Below are 24,432 nucleotides of genomic sequence, written 5' to 3'. Positions count from 1 at the left end.
GCATTCAGGTCAGGAACCAAACACTGCCCACAGCACGCAAGATGAGCCTCCTTAAATGATTGACCTGAAGGGTACAGCAGCCAAAATACAACAGCAGAGCACAGGTAGCACACACCAGAGACATTTCCTGAAGTTCCAGGCCCTGGGCACTACATGACCTCTTCTTTATAACCATTACCTTCAGGAGCAGGAGACATGGCTTTTCTTTTTTCTTTTTTTTTTTTTTTAAATTTATTTTTTATTGGTGTTCAATTTACTAACATACAGAATAACCCCCAGTGCCCGTCACCCATTCACTCCCACCCCCCGCCCTCCTCCCCTTCTACCACCCCTAGTTCGTTTCCCAGAGTTAGCAGTCTTTACGTTCTGTCTCCCTTTCTGATATTTCCTACAGACATGGCTTTTCTAACACAGAGTAGAAGGTAGAAACTTAGACAAATGCCAAGACACAGGAATTTATCCCAAATGAAAGAACAAGGCCATAGCCAGAGATCTAAGAAAAACAGATATAAGTAACATGCCTAATAGAACTTTTTTAAAAGATTTTATTTATTTATTCACGAGAAACACACACACACACACACACACACACACAGGCAGAGACATAGGCAGAGGGAGAAGCAGACTCCACGCAGGGCACCCAATGTGGGATTGGCACCCGATGTAGGACTCGATCCCGGGACTCCAGGATCATGCCCTGGGCTGAAGGCAGATGCTCAACCACTGAGTCACCCAGGCGTCCCACCTAGTGGAAAATTTAAAGTAACAATCATAAGGATACTTACTGGGCTTGAGAAAAGAATAGAAGACATCAGCGAGATCCTTGCAACAGAGATAAAAGAGTTGAAAAACGATCAATCTGAGATGAAGAATACAATAAACAAGATTGAAAGCAGGTTTGATGCAATGAACAGGACACTGGAAGAAGCAGAGGAACAAATAAATTAGTTACCCAGAAGACAAAATAATAGAAATAGTAAAGATGAACAAAAAGGACAAAGAATTATGCAACATAAGAAGATTTAGGGAACTCAGTGACTCATTAAACATAATAAAATTCGTATTATAGAGGTCCCAAAAGAAGAGGAGAGATAAAAGGGGGAAGAAAATATATTTGAAGAAGTATAGCTGAAAACTTCTGTGTTCTGGGGAAGGAAATAGACATCCAGATCCAGGAGGCACAGACAACTCCCATCAAAATCAACAAAAGTAGGCTAAACACCAAGATATATTATAATTGAATTCACAAAATATAATAATAAAGAAAAAACCTTAAAAGCAGCAAGACAAAAGAAGTCCTTAACTTAAAAGGGAAGACCCATAGGGCTAGCTGCAAATCTCTCCACAGAAACTTGGTAAGAAGGGAGTGGCGCAATATATTCAACATGCTGAATGGAAAAAAATTGTAGCCAAGAATACTCTACCCAGCAAGGCTGGCATTCAGAATAGAAGAGATAGCTTTCCATACAAATGAAAGCTAAAGGAGTTTGTTACCACTAAATGGGATGCTTTAAGTGCAAAGGAGGACCAAAAGTGACAAAGGACAAGAAAAAAAATCAGAGAAAGCTCCAAAAACAAACAAAAACAAATAATAAGATGGCATGCAATGCATATCTGTCACTAATTACTTTGAATGTAAATGGACTAAGCGCTCCAAACAAAAGACATAGATGTCAAAATGGATAAAAATACAAGACCTATCTATACGCTGCCTACAAGAGACTCATTTTAGACCTAAAGACATCAGCAGATTGAAAGTGAGGGGATGGAGAAATATTTATCACACAAATGGATGTCAAAAGAAAGCCAGAGTAGTGATACTTAACATTAGGCAAACAAGACTTTAAACCAAAGTCTGTAACAAGAGATAAAGGAAGGCACTATAAAGAGGACAATCCAACAAGAAGATCTAACAGTGGATCTTGTCCAGTGTGTCATTCAAAGTCATTGTTTCCAAAAACAAACAAACAAACAAACAAACAAACAAACAAAAAACCCAAAAACACCAAATCATTGTTTCCTTGTTTTCTGTTTAGATGCTCCATTAATGCAAATGGAGTTTTAAGTCCCCTACCATTATTGTATTATTATCAATGAGTTCTTTTATGTTTGTTATTAATTATTTTGTATATTTGTTTGCTCCCATGTTGAGTGCATAATATTTATTTAGATCTTCTTTAGGGGTTGGATTTCTTTCTAAAGAAATAAATGATATAGACACTTAAAAAAAATCCAATAGAACAGAACAATGAAACTAGGAGTCAGTTCTTTGAAAGAATTAATAAGCCTCTAGCTAGACTTACCAAAAAGAAAAGAGAAAAACCCAAATAAAATCACAAACAAGAGAGGAGAAATAACAACAAAGACTAGGGAAATACAAACAATTGTAAGAGAGTATTATGAAAAACTATGCCAACAAATTGGACAATCTGTAAGAAATGGATAAATTCCTAGAAACATAAACTACCAAAACTGAAACAGGAAGAAATAGAAAACTTGAAAATCCTGATAATCAGCAAGAAATTGAATCAGTAATAAAAAGTCTTTTCAGCAGGAACGCCTGGCTTAGTGGTTGAGCATCTGCCTTTGGCTCAGAGTGTGATCTTGAGTCCAGGGATCTGGCATGACCTTGGGCTCCCTGCATGGAGCCTGCTTCTCCCTCTGCCTGTCTCTGCCTCTCTCTGTGTTTCTCTCATGAATAAATAAATAAAATCTTAAAAAAAAAAAAAAATCTTTCAGCAAACAAAAGCTCAGGGCCAGATCACTTCACGGCAAATTCTACCATACATTTAAGGAAGAGTAAATATCTATTCTTCTGAGACTACTCAAAAAGGTAGAAAAGGAAAGAAAACTTTCAAATTCATTCTATGAGGCCTGCATTACACTGATACAAAAATCAAATAAAGGAACGCCTGGGTGGCTCAGCAGTTGAGCGTCTGCCTTAGGCCCAGGGCATGATCCTGGTGGAGCCTGCTTCTCCCTCTGCCTATGTCTCTGCCTCTCTGTGTCTTTCATGAATAAATACAATCTTGAAATAAAAAAAAAGATAAAGATTCCACTAAAAAAGAGAACTACAGGCCAATATCCCTGATGAACATGGATGTAAAAATTCTCAGTAAGGGGCAGCCCCAATGGCTTAGCAGTTTAGTGCCACTTTCAGCCCAGGGTGTGATCCTGGAGGCCCGGATGGAGTCCCACATCAGGCTCCCTGAATAGAGCCTGCTTCTCCCTCTGCCACTGTCTCTGCCTCTCTCTCTCTCTCTCTCTCTATTTCTAATAAATAAATACAATCTTTTAAAAAAAATTCTCAATCAAATATTAGTAAACTGATTCCAACAATACATTTAAAGAAACCATTTACCACAATCAAGTGGGATTTATTCCTGAGTTCCAAGGGTGGTTCAATATTTGTAAATCAGTCAATCAATATGATACGTCACATTAATAAAAGGATAAGAACCATATGATCATGTCAAAAGATTCAGAAAAAGCAAAACCCACAGCTAATATCATCCCTGATGGAGAAAAACTGAGAGCTTTTCCTCTATGGTCAGGAACAAAACAGATGTACACTCTCACCACTGTTATTTAACATACTACTAGAAGATCTAGCCACAGCAATCAGATGGAAGGAAGAAAGGAAGGTAGATACCCTTAAGGGAGTAAAGTGAATTGCAAAACAAAAGCAATTTGTGTGTGAACTCTGTTTTTCTGATAGGAACTAGTTTAACTATTTTATGGTCTTTAACAAGTCAATTGATTCTTCTTGGTTTACTTTAAACATGGTGTTGAGCATAAGATAGTCTCCCTGATTTCTCCCTAACATCTTTTGTTACTCTTTTGTCTCATTATTTTAAAATTTCCCTCTTTTAACAATCTTCTACAATGTTTATGCTTTGGAATTACCATCTAGCATTCAATGAAATTCAATTTAAATTCATTCCAGAGCCTTATTAGTGACCTATCTAGAGCAATTTTTCTCCTGTGATGACTTGCAGCTGATACAATTCCTTGGGCAAAATTAAAGTGGCACCATGAATAGCCTGAAATCCTATGCATATGTGATAGATAGATAGATAGATAGATAGATAGATAGATAGATAGATGTGAAAAATCTCAACTCTACCTATAATCAAAGACTTGCAAGCTAAAACTAGATGATGATACTGCTCTACAACTATTTATATGGAAATAAACTATTTAAAACTGTAATAAACAGTGCTGGCAAGATTTGGTGAGACTTTTATGCCCTTTTACATTGTTGGTAGCATTATATGTTGGTATAATACTTTTGGCAATATGAAATACAAAATATCTCTTTTGGAAATTTATCTTAAACACATGCTTCAAAAGAAGAGAAAAAACCTATGTGTGAATATGTATATTCCAGTGTTGTTTTTAAGACAGTAGCACTAGGATCAACCTAAAGATCAAATAATTAGAAAATAGTTGCTACATTTCAGTGGAAACACATGACAATATTAGCTAACGGTGAAAATGATAATTACAGAGAGGAAGAAACAAAATGTCCATGATATATAGTTTAGAAAAAGATCAGAATATGTAATTGCTATAAATTCATTAGATTATGTGAAAATATGCATACAATAAGGATTTATATGAAATTAAAAACTGAAAAATTAACAGTTGTTAGGATGGTAACAGAATGGACAACTGCTTTGATTTTTACATTTAAAAACATGCTTTTTATACTTTCAATTAAAAAATATCTTTCTGGAGTAGATAATATATAAGCCACATTGCACCTTTTTACTTCTAACTCAGCAATTAATCAAACCCAATTCCAATAAGGAATATGCAACTCTTTCTTTTCTCATTCTATTTCTGCCTTGCATGTTCTATAACAAACTTGAATTTGGTCTAAAAAGCCATTTCTTTAAGGAGTCTTAGCTGCTCAGATGGAGAATGGAAATAATAATAGTCTGATTTTCCTAATGCCTTTTGCCTGTCCTCTGTCTACAGGTTTTTCAATCCCAAATTCATGATCCAGAAAACTTGGCTGGTCCTGAGGCCACTGGGAAGGTTGGAGGCTAGAGCTTCTCTGCATTGAAAGTTCCCTGATAGAGAAGTCTCCCACCCCCACCCCCATTCCCCATAAAAAGCATTTTAAGGAAAGACAGTGTCTTAAAGTAAAGGATGCTGTGCCCTTGTGGAATGGGAAGAAAGGGGTATCAAGGATGTTCTCTCTTCTTCATTTCTCACCCTAGTTGCAAACTTTGTGGTTTTCCCTGAGTAAATCTTTTTAGACATATGGTATTTAGTCATTTAGATAATGAAAATTTGTTTTTAAAAAATTTTGTTTTATAATGAGAATGTAAAGGAAAGTTAGAGGTTTTGCTTCATCTCTGAAAAATTCTAAGGAGCTGTACAATCAGGCTGTGCTTTCTAAATATTTGGTCTTGCTTGGAGATGGGGCTGTGAACTAAATAAATGAGCTCTCAAATTAACTTCAGCTTAAGATCCTGGCATTTAGCTAGGAAATTTCCCACCAGAGAAAATGAGAATACTCCAAACTTACTGCCACCCATAAGTCAGGAATTCTCCATCCAGCTGCCCACCTGATAGCTATAGCTGCCCCCTCCCCATTCAATCCCAAAGGAATCTCAACCTTTTGTCCAGAATCTGATAAAGGAAGAATACAAACAGATTATGGATTAATAAAGTGACAAACTGGGGTGCCGGGGTTGCTCAGTCAGTTGGGCATTTGCCTTTGGTTCAGGTCATGATCCCAGAGTCCCAGATCATGCTCTGCAACAGGCTCCCTGTTCAGTGGGGAGTCTGCTTCTTCCTCTGCCCCTCATCCTGCTCATGCTCTCTCTCTTAAGTAAATAAATAAAATCTTAAAAAATAAAAATAAAAAAATAAAGTGACAAACTACTTAACCTCCTAAAAATTTCATCTCAGCCCAGCCATGATCTTCTTTTGTGAATTTGGGAAGGCACTTTTACTTGTTCTTCCTAGGCTCAGTTCCCTCTGCAGTGCAATGAAGGTCTAGAACAAATTTCTCACATTTGGTGCAATGGGGAAGATAGAGAAGGACTGTTGAGTCTAGTTTTTCTGCCTTGTTTTAAGAGGTGAATGATGTAGGACACTCAAATAATTCAGGTCTCAGGAAAAAGTGTTATATTTTCCCAACCAGTTGAAAACTGTGTGTCTATTGCAGTTAAAGTCACCTTATGTTTCGTTTTGGATAAAGGATTAAGTGTTGACATGCATGGGCTCTGGTTTGAACCACTACCTGTTAAGAGGCTTTGGCCATCCTTTTTTTCTTCCTTTGTCTTCTTTATCTCTTCTGATTCAAGGAGAGCTCCTGGCCAATTTGTATGAATTTTATCATTTTTTCTAGTCTTCTACTTGGTACCTATATGCTAGGCTGGCCCTTGGAGAAGGAGAGTGAATAATGAGGACCCCAGGGAGCCTGGGATAGTCTGAACTTATGGGGGAAGTCAGTTGTCTGGGCCCCTGGCACTCTTGCCACTATGGTAGTTTGAGCAAGCGTGGAGTAAGGGGTGGGCACTGCTAGTGCTCTGCTAGCAGGAGACTAGCCTGGGGTTTCTTCAGGTTTGGCAGAACTTTATCTTCCCTATACATTTGCTTGTACACATAGTCCTACCCTCACTCTCTCACATACATGCAAACAGTTAAGCCTCACTTCTAGAATCACAGGATTTTTTTTTAAGATTTTATTTATTTATTCATGATAGAGAGAGAGAGAGAGGGAGAGAGGCAGAGACACAGGCAGAGGGAGAAGCAGGCTCCATGCAGGGAACTCAATGCAGGACTCGATCCTGGGACTCCAGGATCACGCCCTGGGCCAAAGGCAGATGCTTAACCTCTGACCCACCCAGGCAACCCTAGAATCACAGGATTTTATGGAACATAAAAAATCACACATATCATTTTATTTGAATCTCCAACCTGAAGCATGAGCTCCACACAGCCTCTCCCATAAGTGTACACCCAGCCTGTTAGAACTTCTTCAGGAATTCTCTTCCATCAGCTAACTACTGTAGAACTGATTTAAAGTTTGTCTCCACCCTGCCTAAAATTCTAATATTATATTACCTATGTTACCATTTCCAAAAACATCTAAACAAGCTTTAACAAAAACAAAGCAACTAGGAAAAACAAAAACTCCTCAGACTGCATATCCCCTAAATCTATGGCTGGCTCTCATATTCTCTATCTCCTTCATATCAAGACTTCTTCATGAAGTTATCTATGAAAATAACTTCTCTATGAAGTTATCTCTTTATACAGTCTCTCCTTATCTTACTTTAGCTAGTTGAAACTTGTCAGTATTATCAAGTACTTCCAAAACCAGAGTTGCAAAATCAGTGTAACTTTTCTGTTTCTTCTCACTAGAATTTTCAGTGGCATTTGACACAACTGACTTCTCTATCCTCCTTGAAACATTCTTTTGTTGGCTTTTTTGATACAAAAATTACTGATTTCCTTCCTCAATCAATGGCTACCGTTCCTGTTTCTCTTTCTGGGTCATTCTCAAGTTCAACTAAAAGTGCTAGACTGTTCCATGACCTCCTCTTCACTTCATTTTCCTTAGATGTTCTATGTCAATCATATAATATCTCCAAACACCATATATACTCCAAGTACTAGCCCTGATCCCTCCCTAGAATAATATATACAATTAGATACTTGACATTTCACTTTGATGTCTAAAACTATCTTTAACAATTTAGCTAAAATGCAACTAACCAACCAGCCAATCTAACAAATATCAAATCCTTAATTTTCACCCTCCTGGTATGCATTTCCCCCAAATATGCTGATCTCTGCAAGTGATGTCACCATCTACCTACCATTTGCTCAAGTAAAAATATGACTTATCTCTGAGCCCTCTCTCTTTTCCAGTCTAATGTAGCAAGCAGCAAGTCCTATAACTATACTCTATTAGTTCTCCATAGAGTAGCCAGAGTAATCTTCAAAGCTTGTCTCCTTAAAAATCCTTTAAAAGTGTTACTTTTAACTCTAGCTTCTTCTGCACTAGCTGTTTTCTCTGCCTGGAATGTTCTTCCTCCTGAGCAAGGTGAGTTTCTCTTGTCATTTGATCTCAGCTCAAATAGCATTTACTCAGAGAGGTCTTCCATAACACAACCCAACTAAAATAAAGAACCAGATAGTATTTACCACGTCAGCCTAATGTTATTCTCCACATAGAACTTATTATTGTTTGGAAAAAAAAAAAAAAAAAAAAAAAAAAAAAGAACTTATTATTGTTTGGGATTTCATTATTCATCATTTGTTTTATTGCTGGTTTTATCTCATTAGGTTGTAAGCTGTATGACAGCAGGGACCCTGAATGTGTCGTTCACCATGGAATTTCCCAGTATGGGGAACAAACCCTGACAATGTAGAATTTTGTTAAATAAAGGGTGGGTTAGGAAGCTGTTACTCAGACACACCAGCTGACATTTTTACATTAAAATATTACCTTTTAAAATAATTAGTACTTGATTATGTGGCCAGAGAAATTTTTATCAATTTTGATTTAGTATTTCCCATTCTGTTGCGTTTTCCTAATATGTCTTCTAAAAAACTCCCACGTGAGGCAAACAAGGAAGAGTTCAGTGTATCTGCTTGACTGGTTCAACTTTGTAAAGCTCAGTGTCAAGGTTTCCTTAATCTATTATTAGAGATTTTTTAAAAATTGTGGTAAAATACAGATAACATAAAATCTGCTATCTTAACCATTTTTAATGTAGAGTTCAGTAGTGTTAAATATATTTATATTATTGTATAACCAGACTCCAGAACATTCATTTTGCAAAATGCTAATTCTTTACCCATTAAATAACAACTCCCCATTCTGCCTTCCTCCCCAGCCCTTGGCAAGCACCTTCTACTTTCTGCCTCTATGAATTTCACCATTCTAAATACCTCATTTAAGTAGAATTATGCAGTAAGTGTCTTTTTGTAACTAGCTTATTTTACTTAGGATAATTCCCTCAAAGTTCATCCATGTTGCAGTGTGTGTCAGAATTTCATTCCTTTTTAAAGCTGAATACTATTCCTATTAGAGATATTTAGCCTTGCACTCTTATAAAAGCCATAGACTACAGAATCTCCTTATTACAATTATTACAAAACTTTGGACTACTTCATTTTCCTTGACACTTTTAGGTCAAGGAAATTGACCTTGACATTTCAAGGACAATTTTATTTTCAACAAAGCACCATTTCCTGCATGTCCTGACTTGGCTTCAAATGTTTTTAATTCACTGAGTTTGGTTGCTCTATTCTCTGAATATACCAGTTTTCTCATTCCTAAAGATCTGTTTGCTCTCTTACATTCCTTTGCAGTAATGCATTTCCTCCAAGTTGCTCAGGCTACCGGGGAGAATGTTCAACTTGAGTTTCTGCTTAAAGAACAAGAATAACCTGGTGAGGTGACTGTAGCGGCAGTAAGCCTCACTGAGATGCTACCATAGTGTTTACGTAGAACCACCTCCCTTCTTCTCTTTAGGTGTTCAGGAGCCATATTCCAAGGGAAGATACCCTGAAGGCTTAGCTTGGGTCTCCTGTATTTATCTTTGGCAGTTACTCTGTCAGGACAATGGGCTAAATAACTGCCCTATCTTGATTTCCTGCTGACAGTTCCAGTTGTCCAAGTGGACTAGATGAGTAATACCTTCTCAAAGGAAGAATGGATTGCTGTAGTTGAGGAAACTAGAAGCCATGCCATTTAGGGAAAACAAAACAAAATCCAGTGTACAGTGAATACTAAATAAACATTTTTAAAATAACCTCACAACAGGGATTATTTGACCATCTTATTTCTTCTAAGAAAACTAACTCTGTGTCATCACCAGAAAATAGATCCTTAACCTATCCTGGTCCACATGGAGATAATGTATTATTTTTTAAAATCTGGGTACTAGCAAACATTTCTTTAAGTGCTCTAATATCCCATCTGAGAAAACCCCTGGAAAAGTAGCTGCAGAGAGAATCAAATCAAGAAATCCTTCATTTTAGGCAGAGGGTCCATATGACCCAGTAATGAATAGAGCAGCAGGTTATGCAGATGGTTTTAAGGACGCACAAATAAAACCTCCTCCCAGCATCCAAATATGGCTGCACTATATATGCAATCTGGGTAGAGAGGTTCTTTGAACTGTAGAAAGATTTCTGACCTTGGAACTGAGGCTCTAAACTGAAAATATATATATATAGCTAGATTATTTTCTCACAGTCTATGCTAAGTGTTAATGTCACTAGCCAGAGGCTCGACATCTATAAGTGAAAAAGCTGTTTTTTTGTGTAAGGGCTATTAAGAGGATCATGATATATCTCCTTAAAAATTAAATATTCAACTTCCTTTTTTCTGCAGCTAATGCTGGAAATTTCTTCATCGAGGTTTTATTTATTCAGATTGTGTATGCAAAATTAAAATGCAAGGAGCTCTAGGAAGCAAGGAATATATAACAACTATCACTTCATATCAACAAACCATAGACCGGGTTTGCTGGAACCTGTCTGAAAGAAGTACTACTTGAGAACAGCTCCTTACAGAGTGAGACATACAAAAACTACTTGGCACAGACACTTGGAAGAACCTCAATGACCTGGAAAAGAACAGAGTGTCACTGTTTTTGGAAAATGCATTAGGTTAAATTGATTAGAATGAGCAATTCAGGGCTCTGTACTATCATGAAATCCCTGAGTTTGTGGGAATGTATTGGTCCAGAAAGAAGAGGAGAGAACCAAAAACAAAGGTAGGAAGGTATTAGAGACAAGTTCACCTGGTATAAAATTTTGCCCAGCAAATGCCTGAATCTTGCATCCTTGCCATTTTCTGTAACCCACAATCCCGATAGGTGGACAGAATTGGAGATTACTCATAAGAGCAGAAAAATTAATGCTCTGGAAATCATAGGAATGGGGTGTTGATTGAGATGACCTTTGAGACACATGGATCTCAAAATTATCTTCTTGATGTCCTTTCTTCTATCCTTTCCAGACTAGGGCAGTGCTACAATGCTAATATCTGCTTCCCTGAAGTTTCATGCCCCCCAAAATGCAGACTCTATTCTAGAGGCATGAGAAAGTAGCAGGATACATGAAAATTAAGATAGTCTTGTAAACATATCTGGGGCTAAGTTTAAGTCATAGCTCTGTTTCTCATTAGCTGTATGTTCTTTGTAAAGTTTTTAAGCCTACTTTATCTCAATTTCCTTATCCACAAAATGGCATCTAATACCTCTCTTGTATGGTTTTAGAAGTTATTTAGATAACTTACGTACCATGCTAAGCACACACTGGCTGTGATTAAAATTCTGTGTTATTCATTGACTAATTTTAATCCCCTAATGTTCCCAAGGAAAAGTCCATTCTGAGGGCAGATCAGAACATATTATTGAACTAAAAACCAGATCAAGGAGGGAGAGATGGAAACAGATAGGGGGAGGATGATCTCACTGTGAGAGCAGAATTTCAAGAGACATCAAACAAAATAAAGTACACAGCAAAGGAAACAGAGAGAGGAAGAGATGAAGAGAAGTGATAAGTAGCCCAGGAGCTAATCAGAGACATTAAGGGGGACCTAGCTCTCCTCTTTCCTGATGGTGAAACCCTCTAGGGGCTCTGGCCTGTTAATTGAATGTTTCAATAAACCTTAATGCAGAAGAAAAAAGCAACAATTGTGTGTGTGTGTGTGTGTGTGTGTGTGTGTGTGTGTCTTTCTCTCTCTCTTTCTCTGGGAAGAGGCTTTTGTCTATCTAGGTTCCAGTATTAGAAAAAGAAATATATTAGTGCATGTGCCAGGATCCTTCCAGGCTAAGATTTCAAAATCCTTTTCTAGATTCTTACAAGTTTGGGCTGCTCTGAATTCAAATAAAGAGAAATTTTGAAAAGTTTTGATTCTTGGCATGTAAATATTTGACCAATTATTTAGACCATTTCAAAACCAGCTATTTTTCACTGTTTTCTCTTACTGCTCTAAATATTTTTCCTGAGGGTATAATGCAAATTAAGGTTTCTCAGATCTAACCATTCAGAAGAGCAGGAGACTTAAATAGCCAGTGGGTTTAACAAGTTCTTTATAAATCTTGGATACTAGCCCCTTATCTGATATGTCATTTGCAAATATCTTCTCCCATTCTGTAGGTTGTCTTTTAGTTTTGTTGACTGTTTCTTTTGCTGTGCAGAAGCTTTTTATCTTGATTAAGTCCCAATAGTTCATTTTTGTTTTTGTTTCCCTTGCCTTCAGAGATGAATCTTGCAAGAAGTTGCTGTGGCCAAGTTCAAAAAGGGTGTTGCCTGTGTTCTCCTCTAGGATTTTGATGGATTCTTATCTCACATTTAGATCTTTCATCCATTTTGAGTTTGTCTTTGTGTGTGATGTAAGAGAATGGTCTAGTTTCATTCTTCTGCACGTGGTTGTCCATTTTTGCCAACACCATTTACTGAAGAAGACTGTCTTTTTTCCAGTGGGTAGTCTTTCCTGCTTTGTCAAATATTAGTTGACCATGGAGTTGAGGGCCCATTTCTGGGTTCTCTATAAAGAACTTATTAAACTCAACAGCAAAGAAACAAACAATCCAATCATGAAATGGGCAAAAGACATGAAGAGAAATTTCACCAAAGAAGACATAGACATGGCCAACAAGTACATGAGAAAATGCTCCGCATCACTTGCCATCAGGGAAATACAAATCAAAACCACAATGAGATACCACCTCACACCAGTAAGAATGAGGAAAATTAATAAGACAGGAATCAATAAATGTTGGAGAGGATGTGGAGAAAAGGGAACCCTCTTGCACTGTTGGTGGGAATGTGAACTGGTGCAGCCACTTTGGAGAACTGTGTCGGAGGTTCCTCGAAGAGTTAAAAATAGAACTGCCCTATGACCCAGCAATTGCACTGCTGGGGATTTACCCCAAAGATACAGATGCACCCCAGTGTTTCTAGCAGCAATGTCCACAATAGCCAAACTGTAGAAGGAGCCTTGGTGTCCATCGAAAAATGAACGGATAAAGATGTGGTTTGTGTATACAATGGAATATTACTCAGCCATTAGAATGACAAATACCATTTCCTTCGACGTGGATAGAACTGGAGGATATTATGCTGAGTGAAGTAAGTCAATCGGAGAAAGACAATCATTATATGGTCTCATTCATTAGGGGAATATAAAAAATAGTGAAAGGGATTAAAGGGGAAACGAGAGAAAATGAGTGGGAAATATCAGTGAGGGTGACAGAACATGAGAGACTCCTAACTGGGAAACGAACAAGGGGTAGTGGAAGGGGAGGTGGGCGGGGGATGGGGTGACTGGGTGACGGGCACAGAGGAGGGCACTTGACAGGATGAGCACTGGGTGTTATACTATATGCTGGCAAATTGAACTCCAATAAATAATATAAAAATTAGTTCCAGTATTAGAAAATAAAAAATATAAAAATATTTTTAAAATATAAAAAATATACAAAAAAAATTAAATAGCCAGTGGGTAGGCAGCTGAGCCTGCAAGCCCAGAGACAGCTGAATTGAAGTCTTGAGTTCCTTAAAGTTCATCCAGAAGCAAATTTTTGACTTCATTATCTTAGAAATTTCCTTATATGTATGTTTGTATTGACCAAAATACTCTTGACGTTCCCTTCAGCTTGACTAAACTTTAGAAAGGTTTCTTCCTGAATATAGACAGTTTCTCTCTGTGATCTCTATTTCTTGGCTTAGAGCATTTACTTCAGAAAATTTGAAACTGCAAATTCTTTCTCTGCCTCTTTAAAATGGATATCAATCTTCTCTCAGCCTTTGGCCTACTTTCTCAAGGTCCTGAGAACTATCTCTGTGAAATGCAAACATTGAAGGAAATAGTATTCCTATTTCTCAGTCTCTGTGGGAGAATAGGAGCCTAATTTAGATGGATAAAAATTAGCAAATACAGATGGCCTAATCACAGAGAAGAATATTTGCAACCTCAGGAATAATTCAATGTACTTGATACATCCCTTTGATCAATCTCCTCTGTACAGTTCTCTAATACTTTTAATCTACCTCATGCCAGTTCTTGCTTGCACTTTTTATTTATTTTTATTGAAGTATAGTTGCAGGGGTACAACATAGTGATTTGACAAGTCTATACATTACTCAATGCTCACCACAAAAGTGTATTCACATGTGCTTATGCTATTGTATTATAGTATTTAGTATATTCCTTATGCTGTGTTTTTCATCTTCATGTGTTTATTTTATAACTGGATTTTTGTACCTTTTAACTCTCTTAATCTATTTTGCCCATCCCCCCAAGCCATTTCCCTCTGGCAACCACTAATTTGTGTCTCTATTTAAGAGTCTGGTTTTTTTTTTTTTAATTCATTAGTTTTGTTTTTTAGATTCCACATATAAATGAAATCATATAGTATTTATGCTTTAAAACTGTCCTACCTTTTCTTTCAGTAGAGTTCAGTCTCTCTCCTTTATTGCAATTTTAAGTCTAGTATAAAAGTTGAAGTAAAATACTGTAGCTACAATAATTTGCTAACAGATACACAATATAAAAGATGCTCCAGAGATGAGTTAAGAGGACCAAGGCATAGGAAATGGAAACTGGCTTGGGTAAAGACATAACAATCCTATTTTTACTAAGTTTTTAAAGTGTGAATTTGGGAAAGGTTTTGATCCCTCTTTTTTTGTTTCCCCAAATTTACCACAGGGATAATAATATTCTTTGCAAAATTGTGAGGATCTAGTTCTGAATAATGTTCAACACTAATTAAGCAGATCTTCAGTCACATATTTCTAACTTGTTCATCATTCTAAATTTAATTGCTCAGTATCTATACAAAGATAAAGAGGAGTAAGGGAACAGCATCCTAAGAAGGAAATGTCAGGATAATGGTCTGCTTTATGAGCCAAGTGTCACTGCAAGTTAGATGACTAGAGGACACAAAGAGGACACAAGTAAAATATGCAGAAAGGGATGGAATTAAGAAAATTAGCATCTCTGTGTTAAAAAAAGAAAACTGCAGGCCCAAAATGGCATTTCTTAGACCGAGTTCCAAACTGGGCTTAATACCCAACCTAGTTGCAGTTTCAACCTTCCCCAGAAATGTAGCTTTAACCAGTCAGTTAGGAAAATTTTTCTTCTGTTAGCGCCAGAGAGTCTCTCATTTGGGTCCTCTCTATCCCCCAAAGAAAGATGAGGTCATCTGCATGATAAGACACCTGGTTGTTTTCCCCCTAGCAAACATTCTGCTCTGGAACAATCTTTTTCTTGTGCTAATAATTTTCTTACCCTCATCCACTATCTATAAAAACCTTCCATTTTGTACAACTCCTCGCAGTGCTTTACTTGCTAAATGGGGTGCTGCCTGATTCATGAATCCTTTAATAAAGCCAATTAGATCTTCAAATTTACTTGGTTGAATTTTGTTACTTAACATCTGACAGATAGCCAGGAGAATTCAGGATGGCAGTTTGCTTCTGTTTTCTGCAGATAGAAAGAGTGAACAGGTTTTCTGCCTTGATGGGTGAATAGGGTTGATCTCAGGAAACCTCTGCATAGCTAGCTATCCACATCTTGAGACAAACAGGTTTTTTTTTTCTTTTTCTTTCTGGAAATAATTTATGAAAAAAGAAAACCATATTGATTAGGGTTACAGGAATCCCCAGTCAAAATATTCAGAAGCATTTCTGAACTTGGACTTACTTGTGTACCCTGATGAGAGCCAAACTCAATCAAGAAGTTACAATTCTAGGGGTGCCTGGGTGGTTCAGTCAGTTAAGCGACTCTTGATCTCAGCTCAGGTCTTGATCTCATGGTCATGGAGCCTACTTAAACAAATAAACAGACAAGTTAAAATTCTCTCCAGGTAGTTATTTGAACTCCCAATCTCATGCTTTTCATTCCCATACATTCACTCCCCCTCTTCCCTGCCCCATAGCTTTCAGACCATTCTAAGTACCTGAGAGTATTATCAAAACAAAAGATTCTCAGGTCTAGTCAACTAGAGATGCCATTAGGCTTAACTAGCCAATGGGTGGGCAGAACCAGACGATGGCTGGGGTAGTATCTAGCATCTCCTGAATTGCTTACTTTTTGATTCTATATATCTCCTTTTAATTATTTGTATGTAATTTAATTTATTGAATAGAAGCTTTGAAATATTGTCTACTGTTTGTATTTATTTGTTTGTTGTTTAGTGACTTGCCTAGACTAATTCTGAGTGTGAAACTGCTTGTTTTACTTTTATTTATTAATTTTTAATTTTTTCCTTGCCAGTAATTATTTTTTCTTCCCAAATTTTTATTTAAATTCCAGTTAGTTAACATGCAGTGTAAAATTGTTTTTTGGTGTAGAATTTAGTGATCATCACTTACACTCAACACCTAGTGCTCATCACAATAGGTGATCTCCTTAATACCTATTACCTATGTAACCCATCACCCTGCCCAGCTCCCCTCCAGTAACCATCAGTTTGTTCTCGTAGTTAAGAGTCTATTTCCTGGTTTGCCTCTCTTTCTCCCACCATGTTCATTTGTTTTGTTTAAATCCCACATAGGAGAGAAATCATACAGTATTTGTCTTTCTCTGCCTAACTTATTTCACTTTAGCATAATACTCTCTGCTTCCACCATGTCATTGAAAATGGCAAGATTTCATTCTTTTTTTTTTTTTTTTAAAGATTTTATGTATTTATTCATGAGAGACACACAGAGAGAAAGGCAGAGACATAGGCAGAGAGAGAGGCAGGCTCCATGCAGGGAGCCTGATGTGGGACTTGATCCCGGGACTCCAGGACCACGCCCTGGGCAGGCACACTGAAGCAGGCACTAAACCACTGAGCCATCCAGGGATCCCCCGATTTCATTCTTTTTTATGGGTAATATTCCACTGCATATATATATATATATATACCATCTCTTCTTTAACCATCATCATTTGATGGACAATTGAACTCTTTCCATATTTCGGGTATTGTTGATAATGCTGCTATAAACATCAGGGTTCATGTATCCCTTTGACTTAGTTTTTTTGTCTTCTTTGGATAAATTCCTTAGTAGTGCAATTGCTGGATGATTTGGTACTTCTATTTTTAACTTTTTGAGGAAACTTCATACTGCTTTTCACAGTAGCTGCACCAGTTTGTATTCCCACCAACAGTGTAAGAGGGTTCCCCTTTGTCTGCATCTTTGCCAACACCTGTTGTTTCCTGAGTTGTCAATTTTACCCATTCTGACCTGGTGTGAGGTGATATCTCATTGTAGTTTTGATTTGGATTTCCCTGATGATTAGTGACGTTGAACATTCTTTCAAGGGTCTGTTAGCCATCTATATGTCTTCTTTGGAAACATGTCTATTCATGTGCCTAGTCTTTTCAATTGTATTATTCATTTTTGGAGTACTGATTTTGATCAGTTCTTTATAGATTGTGGATACTAACCCTTTATCAGATATGTCATTTGCAATTACTTTCTCCCATTCCATAGCTTGCCCTTTCATTTTGTTGATTATTTCCTTCACTATGCAGAAGGTTTTTATTTTGATGAAGTCCCAACAGTTTATTTTTGCTTTAGTTTCCCTTATTTCAGGAGACACATTTGCAATAGCATGGTTGGATCTAAAGCGTATAATGCTAAGTGAAATAAGCCAATCAGAGAAAGTCAGAGAAAGAAAAATGCCATATGATCTCACTCATATGTAGAATTTAAGGAATGAAACAAAGAAAAAAGGACAAACAGAAAACTAGACCCTTAACTGGTGGTTGATAGAGGGGAGGTCAGTGGAGGAATGGGTGAAATAGGTGAAGGGGATTAAGAGTACACTCCTCACGAGCACTAATGTAGAGAATTATGGAACACCTCAAACTAATATAACACTGTATATTAATTATACTGGAATTAAAAACAACAGCAACAAAATGAAGGTAAAGCAAATGAAATTCAGCATATTAAAAAGATTATACAGGGTGCATGTGTGGCTCAGTCAGTTAAGCATCTGCCTTTGGTTCAGGTCATGATCCCAGGGTCTTAGAATTGAGTCCCATGTTAAGCTCTCTGCTCAGTAGGGAATCTGCTTCTCCCTCTCCTTCTGCCTGCTTGTGCTCTCTCTCTCTCTCTGCCAAATAAATAAAACTTTAAAAAAATTATATATCATGATTGAGATTCATTTCTAGAATACAAGGATGGTTCAATATACAAAATCAATGTAATATACCATATTAACAGATGAAAGAAAGAACACCCATGATAATTTCAACTGATGCAGAAAAAGCATTTGACAAAATTCAACACCCTTTAATGATAAAAATATTTCAGGAATAGAAGGAGACTATCCTAAAAAATAAAAGCCATATATGCAAAGTTCTTAGAAAATATCATACTCAATGGTGAACGGCTAAAAGCTTTTCCTTTAAGATCAGAAACAAGAAAAGGATGCCAATGTCATCACTTCTATTTAACAGTACTAAAAGTTATCCAGAAGAATTAGGCAAGGAAAAGAAATAAAAGGCATCCAAATTAAAAAAGAAGTAAAATTATCTGTATTGGTAGATGATATGAACCTGTATTTAGAAACCCTAAGGACACAAAAATCTGCTAGACTAATAATGAATTCAGCAAAGTAGCAGGATACAAAGTCAAAACACAAAAATCAGTTGCATTTCTATATACTAACAATGAATAATCTGGAAAGGAAAATTAAGAAAACAATTCCATTTACAATAGCATCAAAAAATACTTATGAATTAACTTAACCAAGGAAGTAAAAGATGTGTACACTGAAAACTCTAAAACATTGCTTAAAGAAATTAAAGAAGTCATGAATAAATGGAAACATATATCATGTTCTTGTATTGGAAGACTTGATGTTGTTAAGATGTCAATACTACCTAAATGATCTATAGATTTATGCAGTTTCTGTCAAAATCCCAGTTATATTTTTTGCAGAAGTAGAAAAACCCATCCTAAAATTCAAATGGAATCTCAAAGAATCTAAAATAGCCAATACAATCTTGAAGAAGAACAAATCTGGAGAATTCACACTTGCTGATTTCAAAAATTACAATAAAGCTACAGTAATCAAAACAGTACAATATTGTTATAAAGACAGACATATAAACCAATGGAATAGAGAGCCCAGAAATAAATGTATTTAGTCAAAGGGTTTTTGACAAGGATGCCAATACCATTCAATGGAGAAGAAATAGTCCTTTTCAATAAATGATATTAGGAAAACTGGTTAGCCTGCAAAAAATGAAGTTGGATCCTTACCTAATGCCGTATACAAAAATTAGCTCAGAATGGAGCAGACATAAGATCTAAAATTGTAAAACTCAAAAATAAAATAAAATAAAAATGTAAAACTCTTAGAAGAAAACAGGGCAAAAGCGTTGTAACATTCAACTTGTAAACGTTTTATTGAATATAACCCCAAAGGCACAGGTAACAAAAGGAAACCTAGAAAATAGGACTTCGGGCAGCCCAGGGGGCTCAGTGGTTTAGCGATGCCTTCAGCCCAGGGCGTGATCCTGGAGACCCAGGATCCAGTCCCAGGTCAGGTTCCCTGCATGGAGCCTGCTTCTCCCTCTGCCTCTCTCTCTCTCTCTCTCTCTCTGTCTGTGTCTCTCATGAATAAATAAATAAAATCCTAAAAAAATAAATAAATAAAAGACGGGCAGCCCTGGTGACGCAGCGGTTTACTGCCACCTGCAGCCCAGGGCATGATCCTGGAGACCCTGGATGGAGTCCCACGTCGGGCTCCCTGCATGGAGCCTGCTTCTCCCTCTGCCTGTGTCTCTGCCTCTCTCTCTGTGTTTCTATGAATAAATAAATAAAATCTTTTAAAAAAATAGGACTTCACAAAAATTTAAAAATTTTGTACAATAGACATTACTTACAGAGTAAAAAGGCAACCCACAGAATGGAAGAAAATATTTGCAAGTCATATATCCGTTAAGTAATTAGTATCCAGAATGTATAGAACTCCTAAAGAACAAAAAAAGCAAACAACTCAATTCAAAAATGAGCAAAGGAATAGGTATTTCTCCAGATATACAAATGGCCAATAAGCACATGAAAAGGTATTCAGGGGGGGATCCCTGGGTGGCTCAGCGGTTTCGTGCCTGTCTTTGGCCCAGGGCACGATCCTGGAGTCCCAGGATCGAGTCCTGCGTCGGGCTCCTGGCATGGAGCCTGCTTCTCCATCTGCCTGTGTCTCTGCCTCTCTCTGTCTCTCTCTCTCTGTCTATCATAAATAAATAAAAATAAATCTTAAAAAAAAAGAAAAGGTGCTCAGCTTTACTAATCATTAGATAATGCAAATCAAAAATACAAGGAGATACTACCTCACACCCACTAGGATGGTTCCTATGTATATATATATATATATATTAAAAAAAAAAGACAACCAGAAAATAGGGGCACCTGGGTGGCTCAGTGGTTAAGCATCTGCCTTCAGAGTGATCCCGGAATCCTGGGATGTAGTCCTGCATCAGAATCCCTGCAGGGAGCCTGCTTCTCCCTCTGCCTATGTCTTTGTCTCTCTCTGTGTGTCTCTCATGAATAAGTAAATAAAATTTTTTTAAATTTATTTTTTATTGGTGTTCAATTTACCAACATACAGAATAACCCCCAGTGCCCGTCACCCATTCACTCCCACCCCCCGCCCTCCTCCCCTTCTACCACCCCTAGTTCGTTTCCCAGAGTTAGCAGTCTTTACGTTCTGTCTCCCTTTCTGATATTTCTCACACATTTCTTCTCCCTTCCCTTATATTCCCTTTCACTATTATTTATATTCTCCACATGAATGAAAACATATAATGTTTGTCCTTCTCCGACTGACTTACTTCACTCATCTTTTTTGAAAAACCCAGAAAGTAGTAAGTATTGGCAAGGATATGGAGTAACTGCCTTGTGCACTATTGGTGGAAATCTAAACTGGCACAGCCACTGTGGAAAATAGCATGGTAGTTCCTCAAATATTAAAAAATAGGATTACCCATATGAGCCAAAAAAATTGAAAACAGGGTTTCAAGGGGATATTTGTACACCCATGTTTACAGCAATATTATTCATCAGAGATGGATGAATAAGCAAATGTGGTATATAGGTACAATGGGATATTTGGTCTTAAAAAGGAAGGAAATTTGACAATATGACAAGATATGTATGAACCTTGAAGATATTAAACTAAATGAAATAAACCAGTCACAAAAAGAAAAACATTCTATGATTCCACTTATATGAGGTACTTAGAGTAGTCAAAGTATAGAGACAGAATGTAGAATAGTGGTTGCTAGTGGTGGAGGAAGGGAGGAATGGGGAGTTATTGTTTTAATAGGTATAGAACTTCAATTTTAAAGATCAAAAGAGTTTTGGAGATAAACAGTGGTGATGGTTGCACAACATTATAAATGTACTTAATACCACTGAACAGTATTCTTAAAAATGGGTAAGATGGTAGGGGTACCTGAGTGGTGCAGTTGGCTGAGCATCCAGTTCTTCATTTTGGCTCAGGCTGTGATCCAGGGTCATGAGATCAAGCCCCATGTTGGGTTCCATGCTCAGCACAGACTCTGCTTAAGATTCTCTTGATTCTCTCTCCCACTGCCCCTCCCCCTGCTCTCGCTTTCAAATAAACCAATAAATAATTAATTTTAAAAATGGTTAAGATGGCAAATTTTATGTTATGTGCATTTACCACAATAAAAAAATTGTAAAGAATTAAGGTAGAATAAAGACATTTTCAGATAAACAACAGCTAAGAGATTTATTGCTACCGGGCTGGCCTTTCAAGAAGTACTAAAAAAAAGTTCTTTGGACTAAAAGGAAGTGATAGAATATGGTAACTCAAATCAACATAAGGAAATAAAGAACACCAGTAAAGGTAATTACATAGTGTTTAAAAAACAAAATTCAACTGAGTATATTTGAAGATAGAATTGGTTTTATTAAATGATTCATGGATCAGGAAACAAGTAAAGGGGAGTTCCAAAGGAGCTGACCTGTAAAAAATGGAAGGTTTTTAAGAAAGGAGGATGGGGCAAGAAAGGTATAAGCAAAATAACAGGATTGTTCCAGGAAAGGTCACCTTCCCTTAGGAGGAGGAACAGGGCGTCTTATGCAGATTACCTCATCTTCCTCTGAGGGAGAGGATCCATGTGATAAATTACCTCTTGGCACTGATCCAAACATTCCTTACTGACCCATTAAAATGTACATTTCTCAGGGAGGTTGAAACTGTAATTAGATTAGGTATTAAGCCTTGGTTTGGTGATTGGGCCTACATGATGCCATTTTGGGCCTGTGGCTTTAATTTCAATAGGTAATAATAAAGGACAATATGAAATATATTTCCCTTTTGGTTTTAAAATTAATTTAAAAGGCAATTGCATGGGGCACTTGATTGGCTCAGTTGGTTAAGCATCTGCCTTTGGCTCAGGTCATGATCCCAGAGTCCTCAGTGATCCTCTGTCTAGCTCCCTGGCTCAACGGGGAGTCTGCATCAACCTCTCCCTCTGCCCCTCCTCGCTTCTTATGCTTTCTCTCTCACTTGCTCTCTCTTTCTCAAGTAAATAAAATCTTTTTTAAAAACCATAATTAGAGGAGGGGCAAGATGGTGGAAGAGTAGGGTCCCCAAGTCACAGTCCCCACCAAATTACCTAGATAACCTTCAAATCATCCTGAAAATCTATGAATTCAGCCTGAGATTTAAAGAGAGAACAGCTGGAACGCTACAGTGAGAAGAGTTCGCACTTCTATCAAGGTAGAAAGATGGAAAAAAAAAAAAAAAGAAACAAAAGGCATCCAAGGGGGAGGGGCCCCGCGAGCAGCCGGTCTAAGGCCAGGGCAAGTGTCCCCAGGACAGGAAAGCACCGTCCAGGAGAAGCAGGAGCTTCACCAATCTTCCTGGGCGGAAAGGCGCCGGCAGGGAGTTAGAGCAGGACCCCAGGAGGGCGGGGATGCCCTCGGGCTCCCTGGGACACTAACAGACACCTGCGCCCCGTGGAGAGCGCGTGCCACACCCGCCCACGGCAGGACCCGGGAGGGCTCGGAGGGGCTCAGGCGGGGGCTCCGCATAGAGAGGGGGCTGCGACTCCAGGAGCGCGAATCCAACAGCACAGGCCCGGGAGCACAGGGCGCCGGGGACACAGCCCAGGATCCGGCCTCCCCCCGGGATAGGCAGAGGCCAGGAGGGCACAGGACAGCAAGGACACTCCTGCCCCGAGCTGAGCAGATCAGCGGCCCCACCTCCGGAGCATCCAGGCCCTACAGACCTAGAGCTCTGTAGTTACTGCGGGAGCTGAATCCAGGGCTCCAGAGCTGGCCGCCTCCACTGGGGTTGTTCCTCCTGGGGCCTCACAGGGTAAACAGCCCCCACTGAGCCTCACCAGATAAACAGGATAAACATTACTCACTGAGCCCTAAACCAAGCAGGGGGCTGAGCAGCTCCCCCAAGTGCTAACACCTGAAAATCAGCACAACAGGCCAATCCCCCAGAAGACCAGCTAGACAGACAGGGGAAAAACAAATTCTTGTCAAAGCAGCACTGGAAAGTTCCAGGGGAAGTCAAGGGACTTATAGTATACAGAATCAGGATACTCCTCCCTGGTTTTTTTTTTTTGTTTGTTTTTGGTTTTGTTTTGTTTTGTTTTGTTTTGTTTGCTTTTTCATTTCTGTTTGCTTCCCCCACCCCTTTTTTTCCTTTCTTTTTCTTTCTCTTTTTTCTTTTTCTCTTTTCTTTCCTTCTTTCTCTCCTCTCTTTTTCTCCCTTTCTGAATACAACTTGTTTTTGGCCACTCTGCACTGAGCAAAATGACTAGAAGGAAAACCTCACCTCAAAAGAAAGAATCAGAAACAGTCCTCTCTCCCACAGTTACAAAATTTGAATAACAATTCAATATCAGAAAGCCAATTGAGAAGCACTATTATACAGCTACTGGTGGCTCTAGAAAAAAGCATAAAGGACTCAAGAGACTTCATGACTGCAGAATTTAGAGCTAATCAGGCAGAAATTAAAAATCAATTAATGGAGATGCAATCCAAACTAGAAGTCCTAACGACGAGGGTTAACGAGGTGGAAGAACGAGTGAGTGACATACAAGACAAGTTGATGGCAAAGAGGGAAACTGAGGAAAAAGGACACAGACAATTAAAAGACCATGAGGACACATTAAGGGAAATAAATGACAGCCTGAGGAAGAAAAACCTACGTTTAATTGAGGTTCCCGAGGGCGCCGAAAGGGACAGAGGGCCAGAATATGTATTTGAACAAATCACAGCTGAAAACTTTCCTAATCTGGGAAGGGAAACAGGCATTCAGATCCAGGAAATAGAGAGATTCCCCCCCCCTAAAATTAAAAAAAAAAACAACATTCAACACCTCGAAATTTGATAGTGAAGCTTGCAAATTCCAAAGATAAAGAGAAGTTCCTTAAAGCAGCA

General features: G+C 38.0%; 1 long non-coding RNA gene across 16 annotated transcripts in view; it reads right to left on the bottom strand.

Moving 5' to 3' along the window:
• Positions 1-14,305: 14,305 nt before the first annotated feature.
• Positions 14,306-24,432, bottom strand: part of LOC140617175 (uncharacterized) — an 82,714-nt gene continuing 72,587 nt past the window's right edge. For 13 of the 16 annotated variants that reach the window (XR_012017379.1, XR_012017378.1, XR_012017382.1 and 10 more), the window contains 2 exons: positions 15,698-15,819; positions 14,306-15,602 (listed from right to left, as the gene is read on the bottom strand). This is a non-coding gene — a long non-coding RNA (uncharacterized lncRNA). Of the gene's footprint in view, positions 15,603-15,697; positions 15,820-19,695; positions 19,806-19,886; positions 19,975-24,432 lie in introns of all 16 variants that reach the window. The other 3 variants (XR_012017381.1, XR_012017383.1, XR_012017380.1) reach the window with 2 other exon arrangements.

Source organism: Canis lupus, chromosome 25 (assembly GCF_048164855.1).
Source record: "Canis lupus baileyi chromosome 25, mCanLup2.hap1, whole genome shotgun sequence".
Classification (NCBI taxonomy): Eukaryota; Metazoa; Chordata; class Mammalia; order Carnivora; family Canidae; genus Canis; species Canis lupus.
The sequence above is the reverse complement of the archived record's forward strand: the minus strand, read 5'-3'. Positions and strand labels throughout refer to the sequence as shown.